The sequence below is a fragment of the Formica exsecta genome, unplaced genomic scaffold, assembly GCF_003651465.1.
Source record: "Formica exsecta isolate Colony F162 unplaced genomic scaffold, ASM365146v1 scaffold1, whole genome shotgun sequence".
NCBI classification, from domain to species: Eukaryota; Metazoa; Arthropoda; class Insecta; order Hymenoptera; family Formicidae; genus Formica; species Formica exsecta.
In genome coordinates, this window is record NW_021848337.1 from 1 (window position 1) to 11,994 (window position 11,994).

The 11,994-nt window shown below is 34.3% G+C and overlaps 1 long non-coding RNA gene across 1 annotated transcript; it reads left to right on the plus strand.

Annotated features, from left to right (window-relative positions):
* The first annotated feature begins 4,535 nt into the window (after positions 1 to 4,535).
* LOC115246105 lies at positions 4,536 to 5,788 on the plus strand. Its single transcript, XR_003885632.1, has 4 exons — positions 4,536 to 4,846; positions 5,137 to 5,396; positions 5,508 to 5,609; positions 5,688 to 5,788. It is a non-coding gene; the product is annotated as an uncharacterized LOC115246105 (long non-coding RNA).
* Positions 5,789 to 11,994: the final 6,206 nt, after the last annotated feature.

The window sequence follows — 11,994 nt, forward strand, 5'->3', positions numbered from 1 at the left end:
TTTAATTATAATTTAGAAAATTAATATAATTTTATACGCGTGCGTACGTGCCTCGATTGGCGAAGTAACCATCGTTGTAATATACTCTTCATGCGCGTAAATATCGATTACACCGTGTGTACTACTTTGCCAGCAATTTACCCGATTCATGTGGGTATAAAATAAACTCGCCGAAGATCGTGGGTGCTCTAGAAAATGCGTGAAAAGCAGCGCGGCATGTACGAGTATAGATCGCGCGGCACGCGTGCGTGAAAACATGTCACGGACAAAGTGAATCGAGACTTTTTCCGGTACTCGCGATAAAGTTTCAGTGCATCGATAGACGTAAACGTCTATAAGAACTTTATTGAGCTATAAGCCATGACTGTGTGCACTTGTCGCCTTTAACTTTTTTTTTTTCTCCGCGGATGACGCGCGAAAGAATCTCTGTCAGAGTTTACGATGAAAGATACCAAAATGCATATGCACGAATTACTTAGTGTTCAAATGTATCTTTGAAATAATTAATAAAGATTGCAAAACTGAATGCAAGAAATTTTTTCATAATTGTTTAATATCCGAATTAATATATCGATTTATTGTATTATTATTGTTTTATCCTCACACATTATCTTTATTATTGTTATATTATCTGAAATATTTTTTAGACCAATCTTTTATAGTATCCATTTTGCATGTTGACACTACATTATGTTAAAATGCTCGTTAATAGCTGAAAATATGTACGGAGTTTGCTTGACCAAACTATACAAAGATTCGACTGAATGGTTCAAATGCTCCGATTTACTCTCGCAAGCTGGTTCCAAATTACACGCGATGGCAATTTCACGTGTAACAAGATTGAGCTTGCAGCAAGACGGTTGCTGAAAATAAAACTTCAAAAAAATTCAATTACACGAAAAAAGTTATGTTTTATATAAAAAGTATATTTTTTTTTTATATTTTTCTCGCAAAGAACTTGCATATATTCTATAATTAAGATTTGTATTCGAATAGATATATATCGTGACAAAGTTGATCAATTATTTTCAAACATTGACCTTTTTCACGTGGACAATGAATAATCTAACTAATACGAATAATAAGATGCGATAAGAATCGGAACTGAGTAAAGATGGGGATGTGTCCGCGTTAATCTTGCTAATTATTTGGCAGACATATTTCGTAATATATAATAATTTAATCATGTTCACCGACAAAGTCACGTTCAAAGCGCATTACTTGTCAAACAGCACGCGGGCCAGCGAACGGAAGTCTATTGCATAGTATCGAAAGTTGCATAACTCTTCAGCCTCGGCGTTACGTACTCGGAAAGTCGAATTGCTCTTGCAACAATCTATTCTCAACTCGCGGTAAGATAATATAAAATTTGTTTGTATATCTTGTGCGGTAAAATATACTAAATTTATATATATATATATACCATGTATTACTATAAAATTTTTGTATTTATGTAATATTTATAAAATTGAAAAATCAACGTATATTCAGAAAAAATATAAAAAGAAATAATGAAACGTTTTTGGAAGAAGATGCAGTGTAGTCTACATATATCTATTAAAAATTATGCTCGACTTCTTCGCATTGTGTTATGCAACAGGCTATTATATCTATAATTATTGTATAAGTATGTAATAATTAAGTTTACGTAAGCACATAAAGTCATATGTAAAATCATATATTTGTCATATAATATGCTTGCTATAAGCTAGTTAATCAATTTATCTCTTTAGAGAAAATATCGCATATATCTCTTCCTTATTCAATAAAAAGCTATTCAATAATAATATAATTTATCCATTTGCTCTATATTAATATAAAATTAGAGAAAACTAAAATTCTAACATATCAAAATTTACTACTTGTTTAAATCTCTTTTCAAAGAACAAAAAGATTTCATGATTTTATCTTAATTAGAGATGTCGCATAAGACAATAGAGCACGAGAAGTTAAGCAGTTAATTCATCCGGATTAGAATTCGCGTATTAAAATTTCGCCTACTCAATGACTGCTCGACGATCGTATCGTCGAGTACACGGCATTTTCTCGAACACGATCTCCTTGTTATCTCGGAGACGTGATCACTTCTTTTTCACGCGTCTCGCGGTGACTTCCGTTCGTCGCGTCCTCGAGAGGGGCTGAGGACTCACCTCGAAGACCTCGAGTTCCAGCGTGTCGACCTCGACGCTCATCGTCTATCCTACGCAAACTATAAATCCTCTATAAGGCCAACCTCTTCTGCCACTTTCTGGCACCTGAGCCACGCCGCCGCCGGCGGCGAGACGACCTCTTCCCCCCCGCTTCGCGCTTCGCCTCTTACATAGTTCTTCCACCTGGGGCCCACCACCGTCTTCTCGTCCTCGCGGATCATTGCGGGACCGCATTAGTCCGCCAGCTGGCCCCTCGTGATCCCAATTTCACTGTACTAGGCTACAGCACTTCTACTGGACTGCCTCTCGTACCGGCGATCCAGTTGTCCGATCGATATTCTCTCGGGGGTTCGAGTCACTCGAAACCCTCTGCTCGATGCTGTCTATCACCATGTACAAAGCGTAAATATCTTTTACCCGGTAGAACACAGTTGCCCGAAGTTCTCCGTCTGAAAAAATTTCAGGGAAATTTGTCGAGTCTTCTCGGTTTCCATAAACGCGTCACGGAAATCTGGATTCGCAGAAGTTTTGCTCGTTTTGCGGAACACAAGAAAACACGTTCTTCCTTCGACGAAGTCTTGAAACATCTCCTCGAAGCGATCGCTACGCCTATATGTAATAGTAAACACGTGATCGTGATTGAGGATTGTGCACGGAGAAAGATCATGTAGACAACGATGGAAAAGACCGCAATCGGAATTATTCACAACGGGACTGCCACGATTCGATATCAGTAATCATCCCTTGCGGTCGATTTTTGGAAACTTTCCAAGTATAGATTAATCGTTGCAATAACGAAAGAGTTTAAAGCACGGACTTGTAGCAAAATTTATCATTTATTATCAAAGGTATTGCTTCTGTATTATAACTTTTTAAGAAAAGTATATTTACTTATATCAAAGTAAAACATGTTTTCGTACTGCAAATGGATCACAATTAGCTTACAAATTATACTCTCTTTTTATAATTAATCATATAATCTATATAACTATAAGAATTAATTCAGGCTGGCGCCAAATTGCTATGTGTAAAAAAAAAATGTATTATTATTATTATCATTATTCTCGTTATACATTTGGTAATGCGGTTAGACAAGTTATCTTTAACACGCCTTCCTGACGACTTCTGTTATCAAGGAAACAGGAAAACAGCGAAATCTAACCAGATTATTGTACTTGCAATATTAGTTTAAGACCAATTAAGATTTACTGGATTTTGCCCAGAAGTAAAAATAACAAGAACAATATTTGTCTTCTTACAAAATTTAAAAAATTTTAAAAACGTACACAAACGCACTTACAAAAATTGCTATTTGAAGTAAGAAAAAGATTATTTTAAGATTTATGTTAGAATATCATATTTTTCGGTTCAATCTTAATTTATAAATAAAACAAGAAAAATTGGCAAAAAGAAACTTTTCACACAGCTTTGCAAAGTTGATAAATAAATAAAAAAATAAAATGTTTAATAGACATGTCAAACTCTCTCCCTCTCTCTCTCTGAATAAATAAATGGAATTAAAATGCATATTAAAATAATAAAGATAATAGAGATATAGAGATATAGCCCGCTATATCCTATTTATACATTTATCATATATATTGAAATTTAAACTTAAATAAAATGTTTCTCTCATCCTTGCAAAAACATGTCATAGAAAAAGATTGCAACGCACACTTATCCACCCACGTGTAAGCTAAGTGCCGCGTTTATGTGTCAGTAACCGGAGATGCTCATAATAAGCGGATGACGGCTCACAGTATCCTGTTTTCTAAAGCCATTTCTCGTTAATTCTAGATAGTACGCCCATAAAATCAGTTACCTGTACTATTTACGCGTAAATAATAATTGACCACTCTCGAAAGCGGCGCATTCGTTCCGCTTGCAGATCAGAATGACCCCCCCCCCTCTCCCCCTATCGGATAGATAATAAAACGGCACAACCGTATGTCGTGAAAAGACGCATTTCCATCTCGTCCAAGTTTATCGCGAATAATGCAAAACGGTGCAAACAACATAAAAATTTATGACTGTTTATTCGTGGGCGATTTCTAACAATAAAACTTTAAAACAAGTAAAAAATTAAAACGGTTCTTCATTAGAAAAATTGATTGAGTATTATTTTTTTATATAAAAAGGCTATTAAATTAATCTTAAAAATATAAAAAAATATATATATAAGCGAATTCATTAATGTATGTTTTAGTTTAATTAATAAACATAATGAATCTAGTGTTCTTAAGAAAATATTTGTCAAAAGCAAAAATACTTTTACGAATGAGTATATGTGTATTTAGACGAGCGCAAGATCCTGCGAAAAGCGGCGTTCAGTACGCTCTTCGTCGTCCTTGATCTCGTATACTAGAATGATGTCATCGTTCGCCAAAGTCGCCCGCCGCCACTTCTGTATTTTCGCGTCTAGTTACAAAAATACCCAGGCTTCTTCCCGAAATAATGGCGAACGGATTTTATAGTGGCCGCGCGTATTCAAGCCCGATATTTTCAAGCATTACGACGTTGATGTCAAACCCATCAGTCGATCGCACCGAAAGACGCAGAGTATAAAAGGGGCGGCTCTTATATAAGATATAATGGTGCTCAACCAGAAAATCGTTTCCGATATGTCGAAGTATTATCGAGGAAAATAATGTGTTGCCTAATGCGATAGATATCCGCCGCTAATATTCAACGTAAAAGTAAGTCATAAGTAAAAGAAAAAACATCATACTCGTATATTACTACTCAAAATTTTGTATATATATTTAATAAAAAAAATATGATTCAACCTTTAATCCTTTGCCGAGTAATTATTTATTTAATTAATTTTTTAAGTACAAAATGCGTCATATTATATTAATTATAAATAACAATAAAGACAATATATATTATATACAATATTAATATCTATTATGTTTCTCTCTCTTTCACATTAACTATTTTCTATTTAATGGGACATAGTTAAGTTTAGATCTTTCTGTTCTTTTAGTTAAATCAGCTGTTGGTTGTCTCACTCCGAGAAATCGTAAACAAATCATCCTATCCACGTAATGCTAAGTATAGAGTGATGGTTATATATGCGAGTACGGATGCGGATGTACGTTCGTCATAATTAACCCCGGATTTTCTGACATGGTGTGACGTGCAGAAGTTTACAACAGGGGCTTTCATGATCTCGTCTAGATTTTGTCTGGAAGCACAGTTTTCAGCGATAATGGAGCCGTGCGCGAGCACACTCCACTTCCCTTGGTAAATGCATTAGCGTAACAATTCTCTTCACCACTATAGCAGGCTGTTATACTGATCCATTATATAGTAAGAGTACTATATTTTTATTCAAATTTATATAAATGTTTATAGCTACTTTTAAAAGATAAAGAGTAAACGAGAAATCGAGCGCTTTTTCCGCGAATCATAGATACCAGAGACTAGATGAAAAGTATAGCAGTTACGTCAATACGGGTAATAATAGCTCAGTGAATATTCTCTAATAAACATCAATTAAAGCTGAGATTTAATTGATTCTCCATCTCTTTCTAGAAACAGAAGTAGAAAGATAATACTTTGAAGACATCCTGCATTATACGCGCACGAAAATAAAAATTTGACACGCTCGAAAACGTGAGCGATGAAAAAGGGAATCATTATATTCATTATATTGCCAGATTTTAACAAAATTTATTCTAACAGGTGTAATCTAAAATCTAGTAAATAAATTAAGATATCTCTATAAGGAAATGTCACATCTTGCAGACAACAATCCAGACATCTCAAAGGTAAAGTATCTTTTGTCAGTATCAAGAAATAAAAATAATTTTCAAGCTATTTCATAAGGCATGCATAAAGGAGAGATCTGTCTGGACCATCGTGGAACTTTTTTAATAAATTCTCGCGATTGTCAATATACATGGGCTGCTTTTTCTCTCCCACGTGTATATTTCTCCAGTCAGCCGATCGATCCTATCGCCGGCTGGCTACTCTCGAACTACTTTCGTTTGTGTATAATTCCATCCGTAGATTGACATAAATGACAATACGTTCTCAGTGTGACGCAAATTTGCAATTCTAGATGTTGATTGCTTACAAAAAGTTTTCTGTGTTCTCGTATTTCGAGAATGGGAGAGTTTGTTGTTTTTGAAACATATTTGTATGCGATTTTTTAGAGATCTTTTTTACAAGCAAAATTAAAAAGTTAGGAAAAGCCATGATTGCACTTTGATATCTTTTTGCTAGAAAAATCTTGTAAAAAATTTAATTTGTTAAAGAAAATTATATATATAATAAAAATAAGAGATAATTGCTAGAAAATTTTTGTTTGCTTAACATATTTTCTATCTTTGAGCTGTTAGAAATCTATAAAATGTTAAAAATAGAATCAATATTTATATATATGTATGTGTGCGTGTATGATAGCATAGAAATTTAAATAAGTATTCGTGTCATTAATAGTAGATATTAGAGTAGTACAACATATATAGATATATGTTATATCGATATACTATATTAAATAATCATTATCCCAATGCATTTACAAACCAGCTATGAGATATTAATAATAACTGAACTGCTCATATTCCCTACAAGTGTCAAGAGTGTTATTAAATCGCTCTAGTTTAAGTTTTCCAGGCCAACAAGCAGAATCATCGTCTTGCGTAAATCAGCGTCCCTACATGCAGGATGTCCATTAACAGATGTCATATGACGACAAATTCTTTGACAGAATTAGATTTATAATTGAAAAACTTATGACAGTTCTCTAATTCTCAACTTTGAAAATCTTGCTGATTAAAACACAAATTAAATTTTTTTAAACATTTAAGCTGTGTGATTGACTAAATTAATTAAACTCGATTTGATGAAACTTAAACTTTAATCATCTGTTTATATCTTGAAGCTAACTAACTAAAAATATCTAATTTCTAACGTTGATTGTCATCGATATTGATAAAGGTGTTTCTTCCATCAAATTATCGTTATACGGAAATCTATTTTAAAGTTATCAACTAATGTCAGCGGTCATTATAGCAAGTGGTCATTATAACAATAAGTTAATAATTAGTGCAATAATAGAGCTTTTTGATAAATTCGAAAAAAATTAATATGTTTAAAAACTTAAAAACGATATGTGAATGGATTTGCACAATTCTCCTGATAATGAAGCCAATGTTCGTACGCTTAAGATACCGAAAACTCATTTTCGGTAAAGATGACCGGTTTTACTATTTTACGGCTACAAAATCAACAATTTGTCTCCATGCTGTTTCGGTAATCTTACGATCGACACATTCGATCAACTGCCAGATATAATAGAATTCTCGATGAACCGTCTATTTACTTATAACCTTGCAATAATTCAGCCACTAGTTGATTGTCCATCTGCGTGTTTATTATTGATCGCATGTGCGTTCGTAAAGCATCCGACAGATATGATTAACGACACGTGGCATGAACGGCGCTCACATTTCCGACAGCTAACTGTACGAAAAACTTCCCTGGAGAAAACCTCACATCGTTACGCTAATATAATTTCTTTCAGCAAATAAAAAATACATTTACAAGGTCGGGTTATGTTCGGCCCGACTCGATAAATGTCGCCGTGAAAGACAAGTGAAATGATGCGCTTCGCGATACACGCTGGAAAAGATTTCTAATTAATTAAACTTCACTGCGCGATCAAATGAAAACGCGAACTTCATCCTGTCCCATCATTCCCTGCGGTTTATCGATCGATAGACACGCAAATACAGCTGCAAAATCGAAAAGGTTGAGTAACCTACTTTTAATCCTGAAGCGAAAGGGAGATGCATTTCGCATTCGATAATCCCGATCGACAATATCGTCCTTTTTCGATATTTGTTTGTTTTACAAGGCAAATTAATTAAAAAAAAAAAGTAAAAAAACAAAGATGTAAAAACAATCTTCTGGTCGTTATTTTTTCCTCGCTTTTCTCGTCTTTTTGAGAAAGATCCCGTTAATTTCATGTCTTTTAAAATAAATCTAAACTTCTTTTCGTCCCCTCAAGTTCGAAGATTTTCTCGACCACAAGGGATTATATCTTCGAATTCATGCGACATGGTACTTTTCCACTCGTCATCTTCGAAGAAGAACTGTACTCGCTACGAAAGCTTCGTCGACGTCGTTCTAACGATCGTCGTCCAGACATAGAAAGAGAAAAAGCGATATCGAGACTGTTTTTTTTTTTTTGAGTGAAGAAAAAAGAAGTAAATAGAAAAACCTCCATACATGGAGGACTCCAACTATTCGATTTAATAAAAAGAAAGATTTAATCCATATTTTTCATTCAACTGAATTAAATTAATTTTTTAGTTCACGGAACTGCGACAGATTTCATCAATAACTTAATTTTCATCAAAAAAATAAAAGTAAAAAGTTAATCGATATTTCTTGTTTAACTGAAATTAATTTTCTCTTTTCAACAAAATTTCGTCAATTAATCTAGCTAAAGCAACCGAGATAAAGATCTAATCAAAATTTTCCGAACAAAAAAGAAAATAAAATTTATCTCAAAATCAAATTATTTTTCCAATTAATTAATCTCTTCAATAAAACAATAAAAATAATCTACAATTTAATCTATATTTCTTACTAAATAAAATAAATTGAATTTTTAGTAACTGAATATAATTTTCCCCCAATAATTTATCTTTACCATCATGCTTTTCTTTTGAACCAAATTTGATTTTAATAATGTTATAGAAGAAGAAGAAAGAATTGTGTGTGTGAAATCGAGAAAGAAAGGAGCCTTACCGCGTAAGCGCGTGCAGCGACAAGGCGCGTATGAACGCCCGAGAGGCTTTTAAACGCCAATCGATCGCCGTGGCGATGAGGTCAACGCTGATTTCCCGAGCGTATAACGCGGACTAACGCGGAAGAGGATTGTCAGAGGATAAATCAGATTCGTCAACTATATTATACAATCGTATCAACACCCTGACAAATCCCTCGATTGCCCACGATTATTACGCAAAGGTGGATGAGGGTGCGATGACGTCGGTAGATGTCATAGCGAATCTGTATTATGATACCTTCGTCATTATACCACTGAAAACGTCTGCTGCTACGTTTGACATTCGTACGATTCGCTGCACGATTAAAACGAGAACGTGGACAAGACCGTTGACCGACGATGACAGTGAAGCAGACGTCCGGATGGTTACATCGTCATTATCGTTATAACTCACAAAATGCGCGTTCTCTCCCTTCGTAGAATATATATCAAAGTCGCAAGTAGATCAGCCAGTGATTGGGGCGGACACCGTTTTTCATTTAACGTAGCACCGGCACCGGCACTATCATCACCATCATCATCATTATCACCGTCGTCGTCATCGTCGTTATCATCACCTTCATCGTCTCGGGAGCGCACCGAGCGAGTCGACAACGACGAGTCAGCACGCGCGATAAGACGACTGATTGATAACGAGGAGCTTGCGAACGTACACGCACTCACGCACCGAGGGTGTCCGCGTTCCTCTCCTTTCTCCGATGAAGGATCACGACGGCGCACTTCACCCGGCGATGGAAACGGAACGGTTTCGCACGACACACACACACACACATACACAGGGACTGCTGGTTCGGTGTCGAGATTCGCGCGACCTCGAGGCGTCGTCTAACGACGGCGCCACGCGCCGCTCGGCGTCGCGACGCTGGCGATGACGACGTGGCGAAAATTCGAGACGACGATACCCAGCGTCGTCAACGACTACTGGGGTAAAGAGGGTTGCTGCTGCACTGACAGTGGCGAACGCAGCTGCGACCAGGGGATCGATCGATCCCTCCGTCCGCCAGCTATACCTCTACTACACGGATGGTATGAACGATTCGGGAACTTAAACCGTTTAACGTTTAACGGAACAATAACACGAGTCGGTAAAAATTACATTTTGCTTTAGAAGAAACATAAATAGTATAGAATAATAATGAATACTGATGAATTATAATAATAATGAACGGATTAATAATAAATTTAAAGCGAATAAGAGTATTTTTATTATATATATACACATATAAAACACCTAACTTGCACACCTTAATTAACTTGTAAATTATATGTTTTATGAGAAATTATTACATATAAAAGTTGCATAATTTCACGGGGGTCATTACATAATACATCTGCATTTTTTATAATTGGAGGTGTTTTACAGATTTGAAGGTCAACCTAGTTTTTTTAAATGGAATCACTCTAATTTTTTTTATAAGTTATATAAATAAATTGATTTCTCGTAATATTAGGCGTAAAAACTTATAAGAGCTAAAAATTGTAAAAAGTTAGAATAGCTAAAAATTGAATAGTTTAGAAGATATTTTATATTTTAATTTGATAATATAAACTAAAAAATATTGAGATAAAGTAATCGAAAAGTAAATATTTTACGAGATATATTTCATAGAGAGAGTTTATGTAAAATTATATCAAATTAAAATTATATCAAATTAAAGTATAAAATATCTCGTAAACTATTAAATTTTTGGTTATACTATCCTTATAATTTTTTACGTCTAATATTGCGAGGAATCGATTCATACAAAAAAGAATTAAGGTTCCATTAAAAAAAATTAGGTTTATCTTCAAATCTGCAGCAAAACATTTTCAATCATAAAAAAAATTAATGTGTTATATAAAGACCTCCTTGAAATTATGCAACTTTCATATGTAACAATTATTCATAAAACATAATTTACAAATTAATTAAGATGTGCAAGATAGGTGCCTCACCTTGTATATACGCGCACGCGATATATGATGGATATTAATTGTATTTATATCACTGAAATACGGATATCTTTTAAAATAAGAAAATAATAAATGGAATAGAATTAAATTACTCGTAGAATTAAACATTTAATCTTCATAAAATCTCTTGTTTCTCAGAATTAGGAAGATATAGCTGTTATTTTTATAGAGCACGTAGAAAGGAGATAATAAACTGACAGCTGTAATTGAATAGCAGAAGATTGACGGAATAAATGGGCGTAGAAGCGTCATACAGTATTTTCGCAAAAGTATATATAGTCTAGTCATTTGAGGGCAAAACTGCCGTATATATCAAGAAACGACTACTCAATTTAAAAGGGTAACTCCCGTTAGAGCAGAGTTAGAATTAGTTAATAATTGAATAAATCAGAATCAGTCAATATACGCTTAACGCGATATCATATTACATGTCGTATTACGTCTATTACATGTACATGCCATTGTTACTAATGAGAATCATTGATGCTGACAAGTATTATCATAACGTAGCGCGGAAAGATGAGTCGCTTCGACTCATCGCGAGACGCGACATGCATCGCGCATCAATAAATAAAGATTACTCACCTTGCATAGGCCGCGTGGCAGCGCTGAAAAATGAATTATATCTCTCTTCTAGAAAAAGATATGTTTTAAAATATTTATATATGTGTGTATGTGAATTATATATTTATAAAAAATTATTTTAGTCAAGAAAGTAGAAAAGCGATTAATAAAGATATTGATTTTATTCGACGATAAAATGAGAAGAAAATGTTATAGAAAACCTTGGCAATGTGAACAGTCCGGTTTATCTATGAGGATCCGTCTACATAAAGACACCATTCAGCAACGTTTGATATATAAAGCATCAAACATGCTGACGTTCCTCTAAAAGAACGCCACGCGACAATATAGAACGGTCAAATGTATAATATTCATATGACATATTTGACAAACGCAAACTTACGTGAATAATCGAATGTCCTAATATCACGATAAAGCAATAGCCGCTGTTATAAATTATTACATAACAAAATTCACGAAGTTATACATTATTGAATTCAAGTTGAAATAAAAAAAAAATAT